Genomic DNA, 7,143 nt, shown 5'->3' on the forward strand with positions numbered 1-7,143 from the left:
AAAGGTAACCTATAGATTACCTTAGGTTTGGAAGAGGATGGTTTGAATGGTTTATGAGTAGCAACAACATGCTGCTAAGAATTATTAGCTAGGTTCTCAAAAGAGCCCAAGACTCATTCTCGTGCTTCGTGAGGAAAGTCCCCGCACAAGATGCATCTACCATGGACCAGTCTCACTCAACTAATCCTTCGTAGAAGGTCCAAACCAATTGCCACCTAAGGACTTGGTGATGTGGGCATTTGCGCAATTAGTCCCTAAAATGCTCCCATGTCTCAAAAAATAGTTCCTCATCCAATTGTGAGAAACTATTGATTCCTCTCCTAGGCTAGTTTGTTTTCCCAATTGGGAAGTATCTTTTCAAGAATACATGTTGCATGGTGGCCCAAAAGGTCATCGAGTTCGGCTCTAAGTACGTCAATCAATATTTGGGCTTATCCTTCAGAGAGAACGGAAAAAGCCTTAAGTGGAGGGCATCATCACAAAATATATGGATGCAGATGGTGGAACAAATTTCGAGGAATTCATCTAGATGCTTATACGGATTTTCATTAAAATTCCCATAGAAATTTGGAAGCATCGAGATGATGAAAGTCTTGATCACAAATTGAGCCACCTCAACATCCAAAAATTTGACACAAGATGTTGAGGTGTACGTGTTGGGCATGAAGTAGTCTCTAAGGGACCGAAGTGGTTGCTTTGCCCCCACAGGTAGGTGGGTAGCTTATGGTTTTGGGATTTGAAGAATTGGAACCAGATTACGTTCAACCATAACTTTGGGTTTAGATGACTCAACAAACTAGGGATTAGAGGTGGATTTCCTAGTGGACCTAAGGGATCTCTCAATCTCAGGGTCTATAGGCACTAACTCGGGATCCAAAGAATGCAAACCCGGCATACACACTTATAGCATACAATGGAGACTTTAGTGTGGCTAAAAATAAAAATAAAAATAAAAGAAAAACAAAGCTATAATACTCTAAACTGGAAATTAGCTTTTAACCATGACCTAGTCCCCAATAACGGCACTAAAATTTGGTAGGCTCGTCAAGGCTTGGGTCCTCAACTACCAAAAATAAAATTTATAAACCTAACTACTCCCAAGTATAGTAAGACAATGAGTAAGTCAGGTATCGAACCACAGGGACTCATGTGTAGTTATCAACCACTTCCAATCTAGTTTACTACAAATTTTTGTAAAAAGGAAAAAAGATGAGATTTTGGGTGGTTTTTATAACAACCTACGGAAAGCATGAAAATTCTAAATTATCACTACTCCTACATAGTAGATCTAAGATCATGAATCATGCCTAGACTATCGTTTGGAGAAAGTTATGTTCGCTCAACTATCGGTCTTAGGCTAATAGTTAAGTGAACCATTCAAGGGCATAAAGTAGTGAGGGTGCACCAATCGTCTGGAGCACGACCAGGAACTAGGGTATACTCTATCTCAAAGATCATGAATTCACCCCATACATGAACCGTAGCCTAATCCGTATAGATGACTAAATCCCTAACTAGGCTTTCCTATCCTTTAGGGCATCATCACTTTCAAAGATGTAAACTTGCATGGTATTTAAATGAAATCATGCGAAGGAAAGTATATAAATGAAAGCAGTAAAGAAGAGCATGTAAATATGGCTTCAATTGCAAACTCCAAAGTTTGTCAGTAACAACCAAGATTACAATAGAAAACCCTAATATACTTGGTAAGACAAGGAATGAGAAGGTTGTCATAGGCCTTCATAACCAAGCATGAACCATAACAATAATTTAAATTTTAAAGCAACAAATCTACTCTACTTGGTTCTCAATGCTTTCTAAGTCTATCACTAACCCAAAAAAGGTAAAAGAGAAACCCTAAGCACATAGACGAAACATAGTTTTATACCTAATAGGGTTTACAAGGTTTGAATTTCAAAATAGGAAAGTTCTATATAAAATCTGGTGCAGAAGATCATCGTTGTCGACCAGCTCACACCTTGTCTTCCCCTAGCTACACCCTAGTTGAGGCTTGCGGGAAAACAAGGATTTTCATCTTCATCTTCTTCGACTTGGTCATGCTAATGGGCCTTATTGGTCAGGCTGCTGATTGAGACTTGAAGGATCTCAACTTCATATCAGCTTCAAGAACTTGACTTGGTCACCCTTCAAGGTCTTCCTAATCGATCACTTGGTCGATACTCTCAGTATCTCTGGCTCAGTTAGCCTCAATATCTCGAACTAATTGCCCCTAAGGTTCACTTGGTCAATCACTAGTCGCCCTTGTGTGTTGCTGGCCACACCATATAGTCGAGCAAAGTCTTTTCTCATTTGATGTGTTGAGGCTCCATGGGTTTGGTTGAGCATTTGATTTGAGCTTTAAGTATCCCAAATACTCCCCTGGCTTCTCGTTTTACTTAACTCCTCGATTTTAACTTATTTTTCCTGAAACATGAACAATCTTGCATAACTCGGGACTATGATAACAAAAGGCATTTACAATATAAATAAATACAAAAAAAAAAAGATAAATGGGGGCCTAAAATAGTCCATTTTAGGGACTCATCACCTTCCTACCACTCCTAGTAATGATCACAGCCTAGGCTTGCTCATGATATGTCAAATGAGTAGTAGTCGGCTCACATTCTACAGCATATTGGCTTTTAGGGTTCACTAGAGGCTGACTCGACAACTTACCCTCATCTTTCCTACTCAGTGGTGCAACTAGTTGGACCATGGTTGCTTCTAGCTTGGCAATAGACTAGGAGTGGGAGTGGAGTAATTGCCGATCAACTTGGCGATCATTCTCAATGCCATTAAGGGCTTTCAACATCGTCTCATGAAAAGATCTATCATATTGGAGCTGAGAAGAAGATGATGGTTGAAACGCTGATTGTCAAGGGGCTGATATTAATAATTAGTTATAATACTATCCTTCTATAGCTTGATGCCACTCTGATTGATATGCCTTATCTAACACTTTGACCATTTCAACTAACATATTGTATACCCATGCAATCAAAATATGAAAACTGTATGAATAAATGCTCACGATGAAGGGCTAGCATGATCGTATAAATGATGTCCAAATCTCTATGTGTCTGAGTATGTTTGTTTTTCTTTGTACACTAGGTAAAAAGCTCTAATCCTTATAGTAATATGTGATGTATGTGTGTGAAAATTTATGAAATTGAGTAAAATATGCCTAATTTGATCTTAATTGTTTATTTTGTGATGATTTTGGTTTCAATTTTGTACATGAGGTTTGAATTTGTATTTGGTTTTGAACTTATAGTTCAATTGAGTCCAAATAGTGGCAATTAGGCTTTATAGGTCTCAATTTTTAGGGTTAAGGTCTAATTGAGTTCAACTTAAGAAATTGAGGTTCAATTAAGCCTAAATTTGGAGATTTTGAGGTTTTTATTTGAAGATTGTGTGAATCAATTGTGTTTTTTGTACTTTATGTGAGTTTTCATGGTTGAATTTTGATGAATTTGTATGCCTTTTGTAAGTGAAAGTGCCATAAAGATGGGAGATGAAGATGAAGTTTGAAGGTTATATTTTAGTTGATTGGATTGGTTATTGTTTATGTTTTGTGACGTGTTGTGCAAATCAATGCACATTGGAAACAAACAATCTCACAATGTAGCACTTAAAAGTGCAATATACAAAAAACACAATCATGCAGATTGTAATGAAAGCAACAAAACAATGACATGAAGAATTACGTGGTTGGGCAATGCCTACATCAATGGGAGTAAATGACAGTGAATTTTTACTATCTTGTGTCCAAAGATACTAAGTTACATCATACAACATGTAACCCTCTTGAAGGTTTTCCCTCAAAACCCAACCTATCCAAGTTCCCAATTCAAAATTTGAAAAATAAGGCTAAGTAATTGAGTTTGGATATATCATCGACTGTTTGAAGCTGAGACAAAATAGTTGATGTAACAGCACAAAAAATAGTCGACTATTTCTTTGCACCTGGCAAAACAATTGGCGATTTTAGGGAAACCATCGACGGTTTCCTCTTGCATCTTAGCTTCAATTTTTTCTACCATGTTTTGTCTTTGTACATGTATTCCACTCAAAATAGGAGCCACATATTACAACAATCTTTACCTTGGTGAATATATGCCCCTTAGTAGTAAACTGAAAACATAAACCCACTATTCCACCTATGAAAATATGTTGAGACCGCCTCCCATCTAGCAACTAGAGGCATTAAGTAAGTCCAAGCAATGCTTGAACTTATCTATGGTAACTGACTTTGTTAATATATATGTTGCATTCTCAAAAGTGTGAACTTTCTCAAGCACAAGTTCACCTGAAACCAATTCTCAAATCCTGTGGAACCTTATATCTATACGTTTGGTTCTTGCATGATACACTTGGTGTAACAACACAATTCAAATCCACCTTGTTGTATACCTAGCTCCTTGACTAAACCTATAAGTCATAATGCTTCCTTGGCAGCTTCAACAACGACCATATACTCTAAACCAGTTGTTGATAATGCAACCAGAGATTGTACCATGGACCTCCAACAAATAAGCCCTCCCACAAGGGTGAACATACACCTTGTTGTAGACGTTATCTCATCCAAATCCCTTACATAATCTGCATCAACATATCCTACAACTGACAAATCACTCTGTTACCTGCCGAACATGATGCCATAGTGATAAGTAACCTATAAGTATTTGAATATCCACTTGACAGCATCCTAATGTTGTCTAGCTAGATTTGAAAGAAACTTACTTACCACACTGACATCTTGTGCTGAGTCCAGTCTTGTACATACCATAGCATCCATTAAATACCCCACTGCACTAGCATATATAGGAGGCCTTTCACATGTCACCGATGTCATCATCTCTCCTTGGGCATAATGCGGTAAACAATTTAAAATGATTTGCTAACAGTGTACTTACTAGTTTTGTATTAGTTGTTGGCTTTTTGAGTTTGATCCCTAGTTTAGATAATCACAAACTGCAAGCTATTTATGTGTGTATTTAGTGATTGAACTGGTTATGATTCAACACACATAAGGGGACTAAGAATGGAAGCCAGTAGGAACTTAAAGCTTACATCAACTGGCACATTCCGTGGAGAAGGGAAGAGCAAAATAAGAAGAAGATGTTTATCTTTATTATAAATGCATTTAGTATTTAATTTTTGGTATGTAATAATGCATGGCATGCATGATATGGATGATAAGCTCATACATCCATAGATTGACCGTAGGGATCCGATCAATGGCCATAGACAAACCCTAAGGACCAAAACTACTCTTTTATTAAATAACTAATTGGATAGAGTTAAAGATTAGGGCTAATACGAAGTTTACAAAAACTTCGATTGACCTTCGGTCGATCGACGTCGAATTTTTGGGCTTAATTAAAAGTCTCAGTCAACCAAACCCTTAAACTAAAATGTCATAAGCTTGGTTTAAAAAACATAAGGGCTAAACAACACATAAATTCTCATTTTTAAGTGGCCCCGATTGACCAAACCATTCTAGTAATAACTAGCTTGGTCGACCGAACACCTTGATGGTTGAAAAATCAAAAGTTGACTAATCCTTGGTCAACCAAATCCCTGGCAGTGTATAAGCCTTCGTCGACAGAATCGATTAGAAGTCAACAAGTTGGCTTCTCACAGTCAACCGTTCTAAAATGAACGTATCATCCTTGGTCGATCGAACCAAAACGTGTCTAACCCCCCAACTATTCGGCCGACCATTTGTGTAGTTCAAATTGGCCACGGTCGACCGAACCATATGAGCAGTTAGCTATGGTCGACCGAACCTACGAAGTGTTCAAAATCGCCTTGAGACGGTTAACCATATCTTCAATTCAAAATTGCCACAGTTGACCAAACTTATTAAAGTTTTCAACCGAGCCTTGAATATGATCTGCCGAACCTCTCGGCTTGGCGAAATTTTTACCGTGGTTAAACAGGGTTATTTTTCATTAAACATAATTAAACATTTTCAAAAATACCTCTTGTATCCCCAATGGTCATATTTTCACCCAAGTCAATATATACCCCCTCATAACTCAAAATTAGCAAGATGATTAGTTAGAAAATCCTCTAAAATTTTTATATCATATTTTCATCTTCCTAAGTTAATTTTTCATCCTCTATTTACTATTACTTTGAAAAATCTTTCAAGAGAACTTTGTTTTAAATTTGCCTTGGAAATTTGTTTTACAAATAAAAATCCTTTTTATTCTCATAACTTGTTCAAGTTTCATATCTCATTTTTGGGAGTATCAAAGTTTTCTTCACACACACACACACACTCATATATATATATATATATATATATATATATATATTCATTGATATATATCTTTGGAGAAAACTTGTTTATTGCTTGTGAATCTTGAACACATATTGCAAGACTTCAAAGGCTCATATATTCTTGATTGCAAAATTATTTTTGAGCAAGAATCCTAGTTCCCCTCAGCTTTATTTGAAAAAAACTAGTTTTGAGAAAATTGTTGGCATATTGAAAAAAGTACCGTGAGCATATTTTTATTTTAATATCTTTGCTTGGAAGGTCTCTTACTCTTATTTAGTAAGAAATTTTTTTTTTCAAACTTGTTTTTTATTAAGAAATATTTTTGAGTAAAAAATACGCATTCTCACATTGAGCTTTAATTCATATCCTACATGAGTGTACTCAACATATTGTTGTACATGATCTGCTTGTATTAGAAGCATTACAACTATACAAAAATTATTTGATTATTTGTTGTATTCCCGACTGGTGGTCCAGAGAGGGAGAGTAACCCTGTGAATAGTCCTAAATTGCTCAGGTATGAGAGCACCGTACTGGTTTAGACCCGGTTAAGAGAACTAGGTGCACCATCCTAGTAAGGTGATGTAAAGGTTGGGGTCAGCACTGTTAATCTGACCTGGGGTATTCCCTTGCCTAGTAAGGAGAGGGAGTTAGTAAATGGTGTCGCTCCACCCGCAAGCGAGCAAACTTAGTGGAATCCTCTTGCTTGTGAGCTTGAGCCAGGGACGTAGGCAGTATTGGCCGAACCCCGATAACATATCTGGTGCAGCTTTTATTTTTTTGCAATTTATTTTTCGCACCTGCATATTATTATTTATTGCTCTGATCGTTTTACATATATTCACTGAATG

The 7,143-nt window shown here is 36.9% G+C and overlaps 1 non-coding gene across 1 annotated transcript; it reads left to right on the forward strand.

Moving 5' to 3' along the window:
- Positions 1-221: 221 nt before the first annotated feature.
- Positions 222-327, forward strand: LOC131145334 (small nucleolar RNA R71). Its single transcript, XR_009134117.1, has one exon. It is a non-coding gene; the product is annotated as a small nucleolar RNA R71 (small nucleolar RNA).
- Positions 328-7,143: the final 6,816 nt, after the last annotated feature.

The sequence above is a fragment of the Malania oleifera genome, chromosome 12 (genome assembly GCF_029873635.1).
Source record: "Malania oleifera isolate guangnan ecotype guangnan chromosome 12, ASM2987363v1, whole genome shotgun sequence".
NCBI classification, from domain to species: domain Eukaryota; kingdom Viridiplantae; phylum Streptophyta; class Magnoliopsida; order Santalales; family Ximeniaceae; genus Malania; species Malania oleifera.